The sequence below is a fragment of the Octodon degus genome, unplaced genomic scaffold (genome assembly GCF_000260255.1).
Source record: "Octodon degus isolate 3935 unplaced genomic scaffold, OctDeg1.0 scaffold00348, whole genome shotgun sequence".
In the NCBI taxonomy this organism is placed as follows: domain Eukaryota; kingdom Metazoa; phylum Chordata; class Mammalia; order Rodentia; family Octodontidae; genus Octodon; species Octodon degus.
Genome location: NW_004524924.1, coordinates 467,677 through 489,122, shown reverse-complemented (window position 1 = coordinate 489,122; position 21,446 = coordinate 467,677). Strand labels below are relative to the sequence as shown.

General features: G+C 41.3%; 1 protein-coding gene and 1 pseudogene across 1 annotated transcript in view; both read right to left on the bottom strand.

Annotated features, from left to right (window-relative positions):
- The window catches only part of LOC101580344 (potassium/sodium hyperpolarization-activated cyclic nucleotide-gated channel 1), a 375,264-nt gene that overhangs the window by 30,700 nt on the left and 323,118 nt on the right, over positions 1–21,446 (bottom strand). The window lies entirely within an intron of this gene.
- On the bottom strand, positions 8,812–9,293 carry LOC101578376 (annotated as a pseudogene).

Genomic DNA, 21,446 nt, shown 5'->3' with positions numbered 1-21,446 from the left:
TTTTTTTTTTGGCAATTCTTTTCTTGCCAAACTCACAACATTTTAAATCATCCTGCTGGGTTCTTTGCTCTTGATTCTCAACATAAATCTGACTAAAACCTCCAATGATAGCCACGCCACAGCCTTAACACTTGACTGCCTTGAAATTTCTTTTGCAGGATTGATCAGTCTGTCACACTTAATCACAGTCTCAGGCAAAGTCTCTGGATACAAGCAAAATGCAGAAAAAGTTTTTGTCAAGCCATAACATGCATCTTCTGGAGTCCAACAACTAATGCAGTCCTTCACCCCAGCAGGAGACTCCCCAGCCTGGGCTTTCCAGGCAGGATTTCTACGAGCATTCTGATCTTCTGAGTTCTGACCAGAATCTCCCATACAAAACAGCCAAAGGCATCCCAATGCTTCTCTTTCATCCAACACCTCATAACCTTTCCTATCTCTCCTCATCGGCCATTCCTTAAGGCTCATAATCTACATGGTCAAGGATATAGTCACAGCAATGACCCCACTTATTAGTACCAATTTCTACCTTGGTTACTTTTTTCAAATTGGGACAAAATACCCAACACCTAGAAGTAAGGGAGAAAAGGTTTACTTATCTCATGGTTAGTGGGAGTTTCAGTCCATACTCAACTGATTCCAAGGCAGAGTGGCACACAGCAATGGGAAGCCATCCATGGAGGCAGAAAAACAGCAAGAGCAAAGTTAGGAGGAGCAGCAGCTGCAGCAGCTAGCATGTCTCTCTCCCTTCTTTACATTTATATGCAGATTATTGCCCCAGGGCAGGTGTAGCTCTCACACCCATAATCCCAGTGTTGGATCATGAATTAATCATAAACCCTAGAAGTGTCTCCACAACGGCGTTTGGCTTTGGGGAACACCTAGACACAAACCGTAACATGCAGTCTGAATGCTTTCCCTGTTTACCATTTTATGTTGGGAATATTTAACGCTGCTTTTGAGTTATATAGTTACTCAAAATTAAGTGTTTGCCTTGAGTCTTAGAGGAGACTGGGCCTAGAATTTTTAGCAATATTAGAACTATTGAACTTTTGCTAACCATTAGAGATAAAATGAGTGATTTTTGCATAAGGCACAAAGGCATAGGCATGAATGCTTTGAGTTCTAGGAGTAGAACATTTATTTTGGGTCTAAAATATCCCTCAAAATTTTCATGATTGTAGAAAGGGATCAAACTGTGGAAGTCCTATGTCTTTCAGTGGCTTCTGATTAGTTTGGTGGTTGACTACAGTTGAGCCCAGCTGGAGGTGGGTCTTGAGTGAGTGACCTGCAAGAGGATACAGTTCCTCCCTTCTCTCTCTGCTTCCTGGTTTCCTTGAGATGGACCGCTGTTCTCTCTCCAGGCTTTTCCACTAGGCCATTTCCACCTTGCAGTCAGCTGACCACTGGATGAAAACATGACTGAAAATAAGCTTCTCATCCTTTAAGTTGTTAAGTGTTTTTTGTTGTTGTTGTTTTGGGATTTTTGTTGTTGTTTTTGCAGAACCGGGGATTGAACTCAGGGCCTTGCGCTTGTCAGGGAAGCGCTTATTCTACTGAGCCATCTCCCCGGCCCCAGTTGTTAAGTGCTGGTCATCATCCAGTGACAGGAAGGAGACTAAGCAAGGTGTCTCATTGTGTCACATAGTCCAATTGGCAGTTGTGAGAGTGGAGTGTATCAGGGACTGACAGCTCTGCAAGAGGAGTGGGTGTGGGGAAAGCCAGGCACAGACTCAAAGTTTTTGAGACAGAAAAGAGCTATAGACAAAGTAATGGTGTATGCATGTGTAGAAGCCGGAAACTTGTGAGGAGAACATAAGAATGAATAGGACTCCTAATTAAATATTTACATTTTATTTTTGTTTCTCCTTTTAACTGAAAGCTCAGCTTTTTTGTGACCACCACCACCACCACCACCACCACTACCACCATCACCTGCAGAGTTAACTCTCAGTATCTTTGTATTCTACATTCAGGGACTCCAACTACCAAAACTGAAAATGTTTTTGTAATTACATTTGAACTGAATGTGCAAAATCATTTTTCCTTGTCATAATTCTCCAAGTGATACAATTTTTTTACATATCTTTTAGAATGTATCACGGATTATAAGTAATCTTATGATAATTTAAAATATACAGGAGAATGTACAAAAAGTATATGCAAATACTAAAACACTGTACTATTTTATTTGGAAAACTGAAGCATCCTCAGATACTGGTAACCATGGATGTCCTAGATCCAATTTCTCCCTAACATTGCAAGAAGGCTGTGCCTGAGTACATAATCACTTATTCCTTAAACATCTCTTATAAAGGTTATTATCCCTATTATCCTACTGCACTCAAACTAAAAGGCGTTTAATTTTATCACATAGATCCAAATAATTAGGTGGTCCAAAGACCAACATCAATTCCCAGTCTTTTCAAAGTCATCCTTGTTCTACCACATAACCATGGCAGGCACTGTAATAGGCCAGTTAAGGTGAGAGTCACAAGGAACTCAGATATTAGAACCCACCATTTATTCATCGACAAGCATTTTTGAAATGCACTGCAGGTAGAAGATGACACTTATATAAAACAAAGATGGAAACTAAGTGAACTAAAACAAAATTATATTTAGTGAATAAGAAAGTAGGAGCAAAGTGATACAAAGCAAGCTCCGGAGAGCCTCCACCTCAGTGTGCTCACCGCTTGTTTAACAAGCCCCGCTGCGTTTCCTAACTTTGCCAGTCCTCTCCCTTGGCTGATGCAAAATCCTGTTTACAGAATATATCAAGTTGCAGCTTCCTTGCTGAGAGGAGCTGAACACTGCTTTAATTTCCCAGCTAGGAGCTGGTATTTCATCATGAATCAGGCATATTAAATTGTTGTGTAAACCGGAAGACCACTAAGTAGGCCATCTGGCAGTCTCTCCTTGCAGAAGAGGAGGGACATTCAACTCAAGCTGTTAAGTCTAAGAGCCATTTCGAGTCACAGTTATTAGTTTAGATATATAAGCAAGATATTTCTTTATCTTTTCTAAGTATTCTTCTCTTCCTATGCTACATAGAAGTGATAAGTCCAATTACAGGTAAAAAAAAAAAAAAAAAAAAAAACCTGGGTCAAACTTAAACCTATTCATCCTAGCATGATATTTGAAAAATATTTAATTTCATGATGGAGGGTGAAACGTGGCTTTAAAGTCAGTGGTCCATGCCCACATGGAAGGTTCCTCTTCACTGTGGGTTAAACTGGACATACAGCAGCCTAGCATGGTTTTCTGTAGTGAAGACACTGAAATGGCTCACGTCATTTGTTCTGCAATGCAAGCCACCCCTCCATTTGCCACTTTTAACTTTTTACTTGGCATCCCACTGCTCAGATTTCACAAATCATCTCAGGCTTCATCTCCTCCATGCGTGCAAAAATGCATTATGGTGTTAACAGATGTCAGCCACCATTCTAGGTGCTTTCTGGGTAAAGCAAGTTCCTAATTCTCCTGGAATTCACCTTCCCAAAGAAAGATGCTGAAAATCACAAAGTAGATGACCTAGGCAATAAGCGCTATAAGAAATAAAGCAAGGGGAAGTGATAGAATGGTAATGCATTCCTAGAACGTGATGATCATGGAATTGCTGGGGCATAGAGAGATATTTTGATGCCTATTTCAATTGTATATTATTTGTTATTTCTTTGCTTCAATGTTTATACTTTCCTTTAAGGATTTTCATACACTCAGGTCAAATATGCAGATGCTTCTGAAGCTCAGAATTTCAGGCTGAGAGTCTTGCTGACATATTCACAATGATGGCTTCTCCCACTGCTCTGAGTGTAAATTCTGGTCTAAGTTTCTAATTGTGCTGTCCTTTGATTTGTACCTGAGAACCGAGCTGTTCATGAAAAGGTATACTCATTGCTTTGGTACCACTGAGCGTCATGTTTTCATTGACTTTTGAATTATACCTTCTCTCTCTTTAATTATTCTCTAAGGCCCCAAGATTTGTTTAAAGCATAAGCTGGTACATACACATAACCAATGCAAGAAAGTGATCATTAAGTCCCAGATAAGGTTCTAAAATGCTACCCCTTCATCTGGAAATGCAACATAATGTTCCATGGGGCTATCTCTTCTGCTCATCTTCATCCTTCTTCTACTATTGTAAAGCTCACATTAGAAATCCAGCAGGTGTTAGGCTCACTCTTGCCTATTCTTGAGGTGGCATAGGCCCAGACACTTCAAGGACAATGAAAGCAATGACACTGCACCTAATCATTGTTATGGCATCATTTTGGCTGTTGTTAAAGGTATATACTGTATACTTCTTGCTTTGTATTAAATTCCATGGCTTCTGAAAAAAATCTCAAGATAGCTACTGAAAAATATCACCAAGAAAAATTATCACTAGTTTATCTTCTTTTCACAGTTTACCAAGAAAAGGGCTTGGCTCAGCTATTCCACCTAAGGATGGCAGGGATGTGGGGTTCTGTTTTGTTTCCAAAAATAATCCATGTCAGCTAGCAAAGTTGCAAGGTAGAAACTTACACACAAATACAAATATGGTAATTGTGAGAAACATGATTCAGAGAAGATCCATAAGTCAGAAATGGCCAAAAATTTGTTCATCAGAACTTTATGAATAAATTGTATATGTACTAGGTGCTCACCATCGTTTGCCTATAATCTTCCTTTGTTTGGAGACACACATATACAGTGAATTTCAGTTTTCAAAACAACTATAAAGTTAGAAGTATCCACTGTAAGTTTGTAATAGCTCAGGTTTTGACAACTATAAACATTTAATGGATAATGTTTAGGTTTGAAAAACAGGGGCATATGATCAATTTGATAATAATTATCTCTCAAAACAGAATGCATTCCAAAATAAAAATCCCAGATGCAAAATAGTATTTTAAAAATGGATTTACTTGAGTACATCCAATTTCTCATTTAACTTCCTGCAGATTTCCATTAAGATTGTTGGGAACACAAACAATTATTTTGAAATTCTTTTTGTCTTTCCACAACTGATCTTATTACTGTTCAAGAAAAACAAATATCATAAGAATATTAATCTCTAACAGTGTCTTGCTATGGTAGTGTCCACACAATGCAAGGGAGGGCTCAGACATCTGTATCTTTAATTCAACCACAGAAAAATGATGAATGATAAAATTTAGACTTCAGAATTACCAAATTGTTTACTTCAAATCCCTTTGTACAGTATAGCTAAAACATCCTGGTGTTATAGGTACTGAAGTCAAACAAAAAGTAAAGTCAAAATTCTTAGAAAGTGAGGATCAGGGGGCCAGAGAGATGGTTCAGTAGAATAAGTGCTTCCCTGGCAAGTGCAAGGTGCAGAGTTCAATCCCCTGTTCTGAAAAAAGAAAGAAAGAAAGAAAGAAAGAAAGAAAGAAAGAAAGAAAGAAAGAAAGAGAATCAAATCAATTCTTTCCAACTAGAATCTGAAAGGGAAATATATGAAATAAGATACAGAAGGATTATTCTCTGTTCTCATGGGAAAATTGATAATAATCTGTATAGTAATATTGTTTCTTCAATGTATGATTTTATACGAATCTTAAGTTCAAACATTCTATAAACTGTGTCATCTAAGTTAATAATAATAATACATTGCTTCTCAGCCTCTTGGCTAAGGTGAAGTGTAGTTGTAATAATAGATGCAAAGTTATGCATATTATAATCTAAAAGCAATCTCAGAAATTAAGATTTATTCCGTCAATCATTCCAGTCTCCTATGTGTTAAGGTGGCATTGGGGAAAGCTTTGTAGTTAAAGTATCTATAAAATAAAGAAATTCAATTGTACTTATTTAAAATCTTGCTTTCTGCTGCTGGACACCATGAAGGACGCACTGTCAGTCTGTCTTCCGACTGCCGTCATGTCTAAGTCAGAGTCTCCTAAGGAGCCAGAACAGCTGCGGGTGCTCTTGGCTGGAGTCCATCCAAAAGATTCAGATTCATCCTTCCTTATGGCACAGTAGTAGACCATGTGTATAACTGGCACACTGGAAACCCGTTCACCTATTGATGGGCATGTAGCTCCGGCCAGCACTTCACCACCGTGAGCTGTGCTGTGAACGGGGGTGTGCACGCACTGCACTGCTGGGATGCCTTACTGCTTTCACCAAGACACCAGAAGGGCAGTAGCTGGCACAAACGCAATTTCTGTTTTAATGTTTGAAGAATCTCCAAAGTGACTTCCATAGTGGTTGTACTAGCTTACACTCCCAGCAACAGTGTAGAAGGGCTCCGTTCGTTCCTGAGCCCCGGCCAGGCTTTATGATCTGTTTTGTTGGTGATATCCATTCTTTGTGAAGTAAGGCGAAATCTCGGTGCTTTGTTTTTATTGTTTATTTGCTTGTTTTTTGCATTATTATAATAGCTACAGGTGTGGAACAATTTTTTCTTGTATTTATTGACCACTTGCACTTCTTATTCTGAAAACCGTCTATTCATTTAAATGGCCCATTTTTAATTGCATCTTTAATTCTGAGGATTTAACAACTTTGAATTCTTTATATATTTTAGATACTAGTCTTCTGAAGATTAGCAGGAAAATTTCTTGCTATTTTATACTTTGTCTCTTCATTTTATTGGTTGTTTCCAATCAATAAAGATTGTTCCCTTATTTTGCAAAAAAATTAACTTAATAAAATCCCACTTTTTGGGTACAACTGCAGTTGTGTTTCAAATGTCTGTGTGCCTGTGTCTTCAAAAGCTTTACCTATTTTCTTGCCTAGCAGAGAGTTTGCTTTAATATTTATGTCTTTGATCTATTTTGATTTTATCTTAGTGCATGGCGAAAGACATAGATCTAAGTTCTCCATGTGCATAGCCAGTTTTCTGAGCACTGTCTTATAAAGAGGATACAGGCCTCTTTATAAGGGGATTATAGGCATTTAGTACCACACCTGGCTTCAGGGATGACACTGCAGCGCTGAAGGTTCCAGGGCTGGCTCAGTATATGATACCAGGAATCAAACCAGGTCTCGAGCTTGCCAGCCAGGCAGTCAGACTGCCGAGGTATTTCCCCAGCGCCTCTTCAGAGTTTCATCATGAGTTGGACTATTTTCGGCATGTATTAATTATCACATGTTTTTTTTCCTTGCATCTGTTTGTGTGGTGTATGACACTCAATGGTTTGTGTGTGTTGAACTGCTCTTGCATATCTGAGACAGAGCCCACTTGCTTAAGATACACAATCCTTTTGAAGATTTCTTGCGTTTTTTTTTCCAGTATCTTGTTGAAGATTTTTGCACCCATGTTCTTCAGAGGGATTTGCACACAGCTTTCTTTGTTTGTGCTTATCTGGCTTGTTTTGGAACCAAAGTAATGCCAAATTTCTAGGAACAAGCTTGGAACTACTCTTTTCAATTTCATTAAAGAGTTTGAAGGGGATTAGCATTATATCTTTCCTAAAGTTACTATAGAATTCATAGATGTTTGCTTTGCGTGTGTGTGTGTGTGTGTGTGTGTGTGTGTGTGTGGTGTGTATGTATGTGTTTGTACCAGGAATGAAACTCAGAACCTTGCACTTACAAGGTGGCACTTATGCCACTGATCTCTATCCCTGGTCCCAGAATTCATACATGAATCCATCTGGTCTTGTGCTTTTCTTCGTTAGTAGGGGTTTTTCGTTGCCTCAATTTACGTGCCTGTTGGATAGTTAATGGTATTAAATCTTCTTGGTTCAGTTTTGGTAATTCATGTGTGTCCAGAAATTCATCCATATCTTCTATATTCTCCAATTTATTTGAGCAATGATATCAAGGATTTCCAAGTTGTTGGTGTAACTTCGGGTTTTTTATTGCTAATTGTGTCAAAGGACTTCTTTCTCTTCTTTCAATCAGTTTACTTATGAGTTTGTCTAGGTTGTTTATTATTTTGAAGAACCAGATCTGCAGTTCACCGATGACTTTGTATTTTTTACTCAAGTCATTTCTGCGGTTTGCAGTCTCCCTTGTTCTTACCATGGATTTGGACGGTTGCTGCTTTTCTAGGCCCTTGAGCTGCATCATCAGGCCCTCTAACTGTAGTCACCCTTTGTCTCTAACACATAAATAAATGATATGCAGCATATCATTAAATTTTGTTGCATTCAATCTGCTAATCTGTTTCTTAATTGGAGAGTTAAGGACATTTGTACTTAAGTTTTAGTACTGAAAGATTTTTGTCTATTCTTGTCAATGTACTTCATTTGTCTGGTGTTGATTCCTTTGCTTTTCCCTTTTAAATGCTCATCTATTCATTCTTTTTTTTAATTGCAGAACTTTAATTAAATCCTAAACCACAAAAACAAGCTATCCTAAAACTGACAATGAACTGGTAGTCTACAAATTCTTCAGGCTAGAGGTTATGTTTGTCCTTGATGAATTAACTTATAATGAATTCTCGTGACATTTGAGTCCAAAGTGAGTACATGAATTGGATTGACATGATTAACAGTTTAAAGCAAAATATAAATACAAGGGCAACTGAAATACTGGCATTAATTTAGGAGTGAACTGCAGGTCAGTGATTGGAAAATTACACACTTAAAAAAATCTGAGGTCAAACAATCTTTAGTGAGCAGCCCTATGCCCGCTGTCGCCCGCAGGCCAAGGGCTGGCATTATACTCCTGATGAATACCACTAGGAAAAGGATGCATAACATCTACTACACATGTGTTTCAAAAACAGAATGTTCCCAAAATTATACATTTCTTTACAACTAAACATTACATATTAGCAACTACAGAGACCATTAGGATGAACTCTAAAGTATGTTCTTTCACAGGATCCCTGAGCTGTATTTGAAAGTATGCATTTTAATCTTGAGGCTTTGAGAACATCTACTTTATTTTAATTGGTTTCATGTTTCATTTTCATCTTCTTCATAATTGGCACCATCTCTCTTCTTGGCCAACTTTTTTCCAGTTGTTTCCACCAAGATTTCTATCTTCTAGCCATTTCTTCACCTGACACATCGAGCTCTACTGGGGCATCTTCCTCTTCCTCCTCTGCCTTCTTCTTAGCATTCATCTGAAGCACCAGTTTCTCTACTTCAGGATCAAATCCTCTGAATGGCATTCTTCCTCAGAGAAGATCTTCACATAACAAGAACCTCTGTTCTTCTATTATGAAACTCTCTTTCTCTAAGCTTGGGCAAATCCAAGTACCAGCGCCCTTCACTGATGATCTTATTTTCTGCCTCCTCTTGCTGTTTCTTGTTTTCTGAGTCCAGTCCTCTTTGCATAAACTTCATGCGTATCAAGTTCTTGGACAACTTGGTCTTGAGCTGTGCTGTCATGCTGGCTCCAGACAGCAGCGGTATTCCCCACCTATTCATTCCACCAGAGTTTTCTTTGCTGTTCTTGGCTTCATCGTCTCTACGAGGATATGCCTGAGAAATTGTTGGAGCACTCATCTTGTGGACATGAATTTCTTAAGATGTTGTCTGTTATGGTATACTGCTATTTCTCCCTCAAGATAGTTTAGGAGGATGAATTAGTCAGGAATGAGAATTGTTTGTTTGTTTTTTGTTTTTCTTTTTTAAAAATTATTTAAAGCACTTCATCTTAAACTCTCTTGGCCTATATATTTGTGTTGAGAATTCTGCAATCCTAATGCATTTACCTTGACAAATTATTTTTTTTTCTAACATATTTTGAGACTACTGTGTTGGACTTCAGAGATTTTGATTATGGTGTGCTGTGCAGTGTTCTGTTTTTGGCAGTTCGAGTTTCTATGGTCTTACTTACCTGGATACTGAATATTTTTATGTACTTAGAATGTTGCCTACAGTGATTGCTGTAAATAAAGTTTTTATATCACAAAAAGTGTTTATATCAGTGTCTTATGAGTCTTCACTGAATATAGTTAGTCTTAGGTGAGCCTTTGGAATAATTGGGCAGCAACTGGGTTGATTTTTTTTGCACGCTACAAAATCAGTGTAAGCAGCCATACATCATGTCCACTAAGTCCTGTGTTAACACTTCCTCTTTTCTCAATGACTTTTTGACTCTGTAACCCACTTCTATGAAATAGTACACAAAGATTTGGAAGGAAAAAGAGAAAGGGAATGTTAAAAGGAAGAGAGTGTGCTTTTCGGAAGAATGGGATAGAAGAGCAAAGTATCAATAGCTGGAAAACAGGCAGGAGGTCAGGCTCTGTGGGACATGTCCTACAGCAGGAGCACATGGCTGGTGGCATGGGCTTGGGAACGTCTGTGACAGCAGGAGGAGGGGGGCAGCAGGAGGTGGGGCGTGAGTGCAGGATGAAGGCAGCTGTGAGGCTGTTGCCTTGAGTTCATATAAGTACTTTTTATTCATTTTAATGAGAAAATAAAATAGCAATGATTAAAACAGTTTCAAAACAGGTTAGTAGGACAGTTACAATGATTAATACATTGCATGTTGTTGTCTTCAGAGTAGTTATTCAGAGGACAAGATGCAGACATGATATCTTTTCTAAACAACATTAGTACAATCTTTCTTCTCATTGAACTAAGGGAAAGTAGTTGTATATCTATCCTGTCGTGTATATACATATTTTTATAACAAAATGGTCCTTTATTTATATCCCCTTTTTGTTTTGTTTTGTCAGAGATGGGTGTTCCATTGTTGTTAGAGAAGCTGTATTTGGAGGTCTTTAAAGAACCTTTACATACTTGATGCCAGTTCAAACATTGTAGGTGCTTGAATTCAGCAAAATAACCCAATAGAGTCCAACAGTCTATAATAGTACTGGGTTATCAGCAAGAGCTAGCAATTGTCAGAAGTTGTTGACTTGAGCCTTTTACAGGTCAGCATATTAATGTGGCTTTACTTTTATACCTCATGGTTATACTTTTCTGCTGGATGGTTAAGACCAAATTAAAGCAAGACCTACATAACTAAAAATGTAAGTTTTGTATCTGACATGGTGAGTCAAATCCCCTCAGCACTTACCCTGAAACCATGTAGAGCAATTTGCAGATCTTTCGTCAGTGTCAGCCACATGGATGAGTCACAGTCATTACTTGACCAATTTGCTCTCGGTGCAAGCCTGCGAGACTTTTCTCTTTAGAGACCCTCCTTGTGCACATTATACATTGTGCATCCCTTTCCTCTGTGGCCCCATGATCTCCCTCTGTTACAGGGTGATAATATCATCAAGCTTCTCTTCTGGATGTTTCTTTTTTTTTTTTTTTTTTTTGCGGAACTGGGGATTGAACTCAGGCCCTTATGCTTGCCAGGGAAGCGCTTACTCCACTGAGCCATCTCCCTGGCCCCTGGATGTTTCTTTCTTTAACAACTAAAGTTTGCAGACCAAAAATTAGAGAAATGTAGGGGCGACAAGGATAGCCAATATTTTGGCCCTAGCCCTTCAATGTCAAGAGAACTCAGGACATAACAGAACCTGTGACATGGCTGTGACAACCTGTAACTCAGTGGTATATAAAAATTTTAATGCAAAATTTATTGAGATATTATAAGATTAATACAAGTTATCTTCACTGTCTCAAGAGGTGGTCAAAGCGGCAGCCATCCGCTTCTAGACATCTATTATTTTTCTTTTCTTGAAACATACATTTTTTTCAGAATACATATCTCTATCTGTCTGTCTGTCTGTCTGTCTGTCTATCTATCTATCTATCTATCTATCTATCTATCTATCTATTTGCCAGAATATATGTTCATACTTTGCACCTGACATCTGATTCAAAGTGTGAATGAGCAGAGGGCAGACGAAAGGCTGAGACAAAGGAGATAAGAGAAAAGGACGGGGGAAAAGGACAGCAAAAAGAAAGAAGTGAACAAAAAGAAAACAAGTAATAGTAAAATCATGTGGTTGTAAAGCACAAACCCGGAGCGTCCTCACGTCCCGCAGGCACTGCGCACCAGCCTCAACTGCAGGCCTGTGAGCTGGGCTGTGGCACACTCCTGGCCCTGTGGTTTGCTTAAGTGCCTGTCTGTGAGAAGACATGGATGCCAATCCGTCCAACCGTCTCTCTGGGCCATTCCTACGGCTCGCGGCCGTAGGAATGCATCATGGGAACTGCAGCCCTTTGTGCCAGTCTCAGGACGGTGCTACCTCAGCTAATCTGGGGAGGGGGTGCAGTATGACTGGTCCTGCAGCAGCCTTAACTTACAGCACCTGCTCCAGGGACTCACTCCTGCTCCCCTTCCTGCAGAGCAAGCGGCATGGCCCTGTCCAAGGCTCCCTTCACAGCTGTGCACTGACTGCGTCCTCTGAAGCCCTCCAGCCTGGCACTGCTCTGCCGCTCTGCCGCAGGCTCTGCAAGCTTCTCTGCAGGGTGTCACTTCTAACTCACAAACCTAGAGTAGTCACTGGCTTCCCTGCCCCTGGCAGACCTCAGCAGGGGTGCTGGAGGTTTTTCATGGACCACTCTCAGCAGGCCTGGAAAGATGCAGGATGTCACTGCAGTGCAGTACTCAGCGTTACGGGGAAGATGTACGTATTTCTGGGTTGTTCTGCCCTCGACTTTTCTCCAGAGACCTACTGCTACCAGGTTCTGCTTGCTCGCACAGCCTCTGAGATGCAGTCCCATCCACGTTTGCATCCGGGTCCTTCACCAGGGTGGCATGTTTGTTTTTACATTCCTGTGTGGTCATTCATGTTGTCTCATTCCATGTTCCCCTTCAGTTTTTCTGAAGCCTGGGATAGCAGCTATTTCAGTAGCACTGATCCTCCTCGAGATGTCAGAGGGATTTTATCAGCTTACTCTATGAGTCAGGCATCCGCTGAAGGACTGGCACCCGCCTTCAGGCAGCCTGACCACCTCACAAGGTGATGGTGCAGGAGTGCTCCAGCTGCTGCTTTATTTTTATTTATTTATTTTGTCTTTTGAGACAGGCTCTCACTATGCAACTCAGGCTGGCCCTGAACTCACTTCGTAGCCCACGCTGGCCTCGAACTTGCAGCAGTCCTGCCTCAGCTTCCCGAGTGCTGCTATTAGAGGCGTGTGCACCACACCCGGCCACAGCTGCGCCTTCCTACACCTCCCTCACACGACTTCGGCGCAGCGAGTTTTCTTTCCATTTACCTTCCTGAAGCTGGCTTTCTCTGCAGCTCTTGGCTCGAAGTGCCTAATTTTCTTCAATGCATGACTCAGAGTCTGTGTTCCTTCCTGCTGCCACCTGGGCGGCTAGGATGACATTGCTCTGATGCTATTTCACCAAAATAGCTCCTGGGTTTTAGTCTTCAATTAACTTTCTCATTCCTAAACTGTTAATTCCTTGGTCATCAATGATTTCTTGCATTAAAAAAAGTAGGCATCTTTTGAACCCTCTTTATTTGATGCACAAATACATATCCCAGCAAAAGGAAATATTCACTAATAGCATTAAAATTTTAAAGAGTTGTTCATGGGTTTCTCTTGTAACACACAGTATGCAGCACAAAGGTACATTTAAAAATAAAGCAGAGGGACTGGGGAGATAGCTCAGCAGCACAAACTCATGCTTGGTAAGCACAAGGTCCTGAGTTTGATTCCAGGTACTAAATAAATAAATAAATCCAACGTATGAACTTAAATATGACAGCTTTTCTTTTATATGAGAAACCCAAAGTACAAAGAGCAAAATAAAATGCAATTAATAGGAAGCAGGAAAATAGATCATTCTCAAAGGGGAAGGGCTTAACAGAGGTAGAGGGGAGTGGACAGATTAAAAAGGACCAAAGGTGATAAGCACGTGTGTGACTCCACAGGGAACACGAGCCTCATGCAGTGCACACACGAGCAAAGTGAGAAAGGTGACCAAGAGATGGGGGCGGGGCGGGGCAAGAAGAGCGGCGAGGAGGTGCCCACACGCCGGCCGGCTCTCGTGAGGACTGTGCGCACTGCGTGCTGAGACGCGCCAATGCGGAATGAAAGCGTGCGACACTCTGAATTTGCTAAGGACGGGTACACATTCTCCTGAGTTTATTACGCACGGCAGATCAAGCAATGAAACAATTTTGGGGGACGAAACTTCCTCCCCTTCATTATCCAGGTTCCCTCTGCTGACCAGAGACTGTACTCTTCTTGCAGGTGAGCTCCGCCCTGGAGAACTGTCACCACACACAATGGGTAGGTCAGAGCAGCTGCGCTTTGTGGAGCATGCTTAGAATTAAATTCGTATGTTTGGAAGTAGGCTAGAGAAGTGCATGTGCATGTGGATGTGTTCGTGCAAGCGCCTGCGCATGTGTGGAAACCTGGGGCACACGGGTGTGCCACTGAGACTTCGCAATTCCATTTAAGTGCAAAAATGATTCCTTTTTGATGTTCTATGGAAAACAATATCACTGTTAATAGCAAAGATAATGCATGTGCGATTGTGACAGCGGTGGTCTATGAGCACCAACGTCAGCTCTTTAACCACCATGCTTTAAACCTACATATCTCAGGCTTTTCAACTGTACAAGACAAATAGAGAATACATCAGATTCCTCTTTGTCCTCATGTTTTCCAAAACATTTTTAAAAATATGTGTCTGTTTTGTCATCTTTCTGATGCATTAGGGAATTTGAAACTGAAAAATTATAAAGCATATATTTGTGTCGTTTTAAAAATTTCATTTAACTGAATTATAACCTAAAAACACACAGATTATACATATTAACGGGTTATCATGCAAATTTTTTATGTATTTGTGTATTTTGTAATGTTTATATCAATTTGAATGCATCTCTCCTCTCACATTTATTATACATTTAAAATTCAAAACATTCAAAACCTGCTCTTCGGCCAGGGAGATGGCTCAGGAGAGTAAGTGCTTGCCTGGCACGTGCAAGGGCCTGAGTTCAATCCCTGGTTCTGCCAAAAAAAACAAAAAAAACAAAAACCTGCTCTTCTAGTGGAGTCATTTATTTGTGCAAGTAGTTTCTATGACACCTAATACATGACTGAATAATCATTCTGAGAAAGTGGGTTTTATGAAATCCTAGAGTGTTGCTCCTTGTGTTGTAAACGCTTGTGTGTATGTGCCTGCCCGTGTAGCGTGATGCAGTTTTCAGCGTTAGGTGTATCTTTAAATGAGCTTTATTTTTTATCATTTATTTATTTGCATTTTTAGGGAAGGGCCTACAGTTTTTCATGCTCTCACTACTAGATCGGACTCATAGTGATCTGCCGATTTGCAGCCTCCCAAGAGCTGGGATTACTGACGTATACCACCTTGCCCAGTCTCAATTGCCGGCTCAGTGTGCCCCCAGGGGTGGGACCAGCACAGCAGGCCTGGGGATCGAACTCTGACCCCTGCACCTGCTTACAGGTGCTTCAATCCACTGAGCTCTTTATGTGGCCCTTTACATGAGCTTTAAAAGTTACTTTTCTATCATTACCTCCCCACCTGTCTACAAAGCTCCTCACACACATTTAGAGTGAATTTCATTGCTGTTGAGAGAAGAGAAGACACACTGACAGAGCCACCCCCCAGCATTTGCTCCGTGACAGCGCACCGACCCAGCCATCCCCTTACACATCTATCTCTTTATACCACACTGGCACGGGTTGGTGCCCAGCACACTGCCCAGACTATGTGCCAGTTTGTGTCTTCCACATTTTATGTATAGTAAATCATTTAATCCTTTAAACCACACTGATGGGATAAGAATTACTACTCCCTGCACTTACAGATATGAAGACAAGACCCTGGAGAAGAACCACGGCTCCCCCGAGCCCACAGGCTGTCTCCAAGTCCCTAACCACATCGTCCGCTGTCTCGATACATTTCCAAAAACTTCACTGCTTTGCCCCTGAAATTTTGTCTGTTTGTTTACTGATCAATAAAAAAACAAGTTATACATTTGTCATGAGACCATAAGCCACCTCAGATACGACCTGCCTCCATTTATTTCCAAAGTGCTAATGGTTGGCCTAGAAAACACCCTCTGCTAGAACACCAACCAAGACACAGCGCTTCTTCAACAATACTGGAGACTCCAGAGTAGGCAAGCCATCATTTTACGTACTCATAAAGCTACTAAAATAAAACCAAGTCTGAAGAAGTAACTGCACCTCTCCCGAGAGCCCCATTCTACAGATTTGCTGGACTGTAGAGGGCGGGTATCGAGACAGGCCACTTCCTAGCCGCCCACCCCAATCTGCGCATGGCACACCCCTTGCCCAGTGATAGGCAGCTTGGTCCTAGCCACAGCCCTGGGCCTATGGCCTCGCTCTGCAGAGGCTGAGGGCACTTCCACCCCACCTAATCTCGTTACGGTTTTTCTCCTGAAGACAGAACTGGATAACTTAGGCTGTGATAATATGAAACAGAAACAATCTAGCAGAAAGTGTGCTCAGCTGCTGTCTTTTACAATGTGTGCAGTGCACAGTCTGCCGAGACAACTACTTCGATGGCCGTGTCAGCTGAGTTCTCTGGGTCTTCAGAAAGGAAGAGAAGGTCTACAGCTAGAAGTAAAAGGCCTCTACTGTCATCACTAGCAGAGGCCACAAGGCAAAGGAGCGAGCTAGCGGCAGGGCTGAAATGAGGGCACAGGGAGGAGCGCCCCTGTCCCCAGCACTGGGGCACGGAAAGCAAGCAGCTGCAGGACGCCACCGCCTTCCAAATGAACCTGTCCTCACAGTGGAGTCCGAGGGCGTGCTTCCCACATCAACCACGGTGGAGAGCTCGGCGACTGTGCGCTGCAGAGCACGCTGCATTCAGGCGCTACACCAGGCCAGCAAGCCTGGCATCTGACACGCGTGCATTTGATCGCTGTCCTTTAGAATAAAACAAGACTCGGAGAAAGTTAAGGAATTTAAAGTTTCTTCCGAATAAGTATTCACTGCTGTAAAAGGTAACACCAGTTGTCTCCATGGAAAGACAGTCTGTACCTCCCTCTTCTTATTTTATCCTATCGAAATAAAATATAAAATAAAAATGCGAGAGGAGAGCAGGAGCATACTAAAAATAGGAATTCAGACACAGTGCTTTCTGCTTACCTCCTGCCCTGCACTGCAGCCCAGCGTCTCACGAGTGGGCCTCTTACTTTCTGGCTACATCCACAAATGCAATAAAGTAGGAAGACAGGCCTGAAGAAGTGCCACGAGGGAATCTCGGCTTGCACACCTTTACCCACAGAACCCAAGTGCTAGTGTTAGCTCACCAGTCACTCTACTGTGCCAGACGATGAACAGGTGTGCCAGAGCAGGACAAGAGCTTGGCCAGGAAACAGACCGAGATTCTAGAAGCTACTTGTGAGGACGGAGACCGAGCAGGCTGATGGGAATGAAGAAGAAGGACCCAAGGAAGGATCTTACGATTGGACTCGGCCCCCTCTTAGTTCTGGCTGCTGTATCACATGAGCATGGCCCGAGTGGTGGATTCCTGGGAGGACAGGAGTTCAAGGCCGTCCTGCCGGCATTGATTGTGCAGGTTGTGAGCTGCTCAACTCTCTGAATTTTCTTCTATCAAAAGGAAGAGCTAGTTGGTTCTTTTTGTATAAAGGGATCAATCCCACTCTCAGGATATGATTATCTTCCAAAGGCCCTGCTTCCAAATATCATCAATTAGGATTTAGGAGTTTGACATACAAGTTTGGGGGAAAGATCAATGTTTGGTCTATAGCACACACCAAGTGTTGTGTTACCAGAATGCTGCGCATAACTATTTACTTTGTGTTTAGGGCTCCTGGCAATGATTTTCAGAAGTGACAAAAAGAAGATATCTTTATGTTTGACAAATTAAAGCATACAAGTAGCTATCATTTATGAAAAGTTTGAATAATTGACATAATGACGTAAAATATTACTTCGTTGAAATGGCTCCAAAATTAGATTTGATACTGCAAATATTTATTTAGTAAATAGGAGGCATCAGGCTCTGTGCTATAAGTAAAGGTGCTTTAAATTTATGACCTAGTTTTCATACATCTCTTATAAAAACGCCGCAAATAAGTTGCAGAAAAAATGGAACTGGAGAGAAAAATAAGAAAGACTATGAAGAGTATAGCAAAAAACAAACAGTGCCTCAAAGTGGGATGATTATTATGGGTTGGGTGCATGATGGCAGTAAGTTTGGTCCCCCTCACTCTTCGCCTCTGCCCTCTGACCCTGTCACCCCTGCTTTGGGGTGGCAAAGTGAGAAGCCTCTCTCAAGAGGTCAACACACTGATGTTGAGATTTCTACTGTCCAGAAGTGTGAAGAAATGAGTTTCTACTAGTTAGTTAGTTAGTTAGTTAGTTAGTTAGTTAGCTTTCTGAGACATGGTCTCACTATGTAGGTTAAGGCTGTCCTTAAGCTCACTAGACAGCTCAGTCTAGCCTCAAAGTCACAGCAAGCCTCCCGCCTCAACCTCCCAGGAGGCCGGCAGGACGCAGCTGGTGGGGCAAGTGTGGCCCACTGCTTGCTTCTACAGATTGCTAAAATTAAAAAAAAAAAGTTTTGTTCAAACACAAAGAGTAGAAATATAATTCCAATTGCTTCTTCTAGATAATAATTCTCTTACAAATCTTGTTTATTCCTACAACAAACTAGATCTACTTTGTCTGATGTGAATGATACAGTTCCATAGCTAGTAAAATTCAGTGAAACAATTGTATTGAAACAAATATCCAAATAAATATCCAAATCCTCAGATGTATGCTAGCCCCAAGTCAAAGGCCCGACTGCTGCACACGGGCAGTGGCGACCTCACTAACTAGTGTTACACGCAGTACATCTCTCTGGCCACAGATAATTCTTGTCAGCATTGCTTTAGATTCTAGAACTATTTTATTTACTTTAGGCTTCTAGTATACTTTAGTGTATATATATATTTACTACAGTACATGTAGTACTTATACTATAAAGAGATCTGCTATAAAGAGATCAGTTTGAAATTAGAAAATAACTTAAAAGTCTTAACTTTGAATACCAGAAATAGGAAATATTTTGCATTTCATTTAGTCTCTTTGTGCACTGTCTTCAGCTCCAGACTTCCCCGCTCAGGCTGATAACAATCTTACACAAGGAATAGCAGAGTGGCTGGGGCACTGGCTGCTTTTTACATTTTACGGCTCACAGGAAGAAGAAAAGAGCACGAACAGAGACGAGGGAAGTGCACCTCTTTCCCAGGGAGCGCTCTGCCCAGCCATCAGCCCCCTGGAGGAGTCTGGCTCCGCCTGTCACCACAGGAGGCTGCATCAGGCACCAGCGTGCTCCTCAGCTCCGAACACAGCCCTCCTCGGCACAGCTGCCCTTCGCCGAGCTCCTAACAGCACCAGGGCAGAAGCACCCCTGGGGTAGGTGTCCAAGCGATCGTGCGGGACTGCATCCTCAGGCACCTTGGCGTGCACAGCCCAATGCCGCAAAGAGGAGAGTGCGTGCTCATTCCAGGGGCTGGAGCGCAGCTCGGTGGGCCAAGTGCTTGCCTAGCAAGTGCAAGGACGAGCCAGTCACCGAGACTGGGTGGGTGGCACACGCCTATAATCCCAGCACCGGGGAGGCTGAGACAGGAGGATCACTATGAGTCCAAGCTGAGTAGCAGGACCCTGTACCAAACAAACAAACAAACAAACAGATGTTAAGAATATTAAAGAAAGAAAGGCTGGTTCTATCAATTTAAAAACTTCAGTTGAGAAAATGGAAATGGAGGGACTGTGCACCTACCATGCTAAGTGACGCCTCATTTCACTATGAGCTGCTAACTGCTTGCCACTCTCTCTCGTGCGCTTAAGCCAAGGCAGCGCCAGGCACACGAGTAACAGGGCCAGAAGTAACGCAGATCCGCCCTTCCACATGCTGCCCAGGAAGGCTGCGCTTCCAAAGCGTCCGCTCATCACCACCTCGGGGCACCCCGGCCTCGGGCGGAGGCGGAGAGACGCTGAATCCAAATGCAATAACGTTTGATGGGAAATCTTACTGAGGGAGCCGAGCTGAGTAAGCAGAAGCAAAAGGATAGAAATTCTTCTCACGGTTTAGAGCCATAAAACACGGCTTAGCGGATATAAAGTAACAGGAACAGTGCAAGGTAAGTTCTTAGAGCACGATGGAACTGAGCTAAAAATTGACAACAGCAGGACCGCTAGAAAATCCTCAGATCTTTAAAGTGCAGGAAATAGAGTATGAATCGGGAAAGTCATAGGGGATATTCAAAATTATTTTAAGCTAGCAGATTAAAATGTGTCATCCAATTAGGGAGAAGGGATTACCTCAGTGCTCGGATAGAGATTTAATTTCTAGCACTAAATACCTATATTAGAATGAAAGAGTAGAAAATCAGTAATTTAAACTTTCATAATAACAAACCAAGATCCAAAGAGCAAGTTAAACATATGGCAGAATAAAGGTGAGAGAAAATTTGCAATCAAAATCAATAAAATCACAACTAGAAAGCATTAAAGGAAATGAATGACACATATGACTGTACATCTTTGATAAAACATGAATACTCAAGGCAGACCAAAGCAGCTCTCATACAGCACAAATTTCACACAGTGAGAAATAGGATAAAAAAATAATTTTGTATCTTTGGTATAAAGAAATTGAGTCAATAGCTTATTGATCTTGCAAAAGCTCAATCACCAGTTCTCAGTGTTCTTATTAGTTTAGCAAATATTTAAGGAAGCGATGATACAGATTCTCCACAACCTAGTCTGAAAATAGAATAGGGGAGACTGTCCTAATCCATTCTGAGAAGTGAGAATTACGTAACACACAAAAATGTTACAGCAATGATAAGTATAGAGCTGTACTATGAAGAAAGACAAAAAAGTAACCAAAATATAGCAAAATCAAATACATTTTTTTTTACATTTTAATACATGAAAATATTTCAGGCTGCATGCTGTGAAGCATGCCTGTAATCCCAGCACTCAGGAGGCTGAGGCAGGAGGATCATCGTGAGTTTTAGACCAGCCTGGGCTACAAAGTGAGCTCAGGGCCAACTGAGCTGCATCGCAAGACCCTGTCTCAAAAGACCAAAAAATAAAATAAAATCTAAGAGTGCAAATCTCACTCAACATTCAAAGTCAAACTCAGCAATGTGACCTACCATGTTAACAAGCAAAAGAAGAAGAAAGAAAGATATAATATAGGTAATGACAAAGAAAAAACTGACAATATTCAACATTCATTCAAGATTATTCAAAAATTCTCAGAAAAGAAGTAGAAGAGAATTCATTATATGATTAAGAACATATTGAAATCCTCTCTACCTAGCATCATAATAGAAATAATAAAAGGATTAGCAAGAATTAATCCACAAAATAATTAACAAGTGTTCTTTAATAAGGGATTATAGCAAGGTCTTTGGATAAGAGAGGCTACTCTACAAAACTCAATTCCCTGTAAAACAGGAGTTAATGATTTAACTTTGAAACATCTCTGACATAGTACTACATATTGTGTGACCCAATTACATGACAGTCATTAGAAGGGAACTCGTAAAGCAGATCAGTAGTTGGGGGGATGCCTTTATAAGTGACATGGGGACTTGGGAGGGGGGATGCCTTTATGAGTGACACAGAGGGACTTGGGAGGGGGGATGCCTTTAT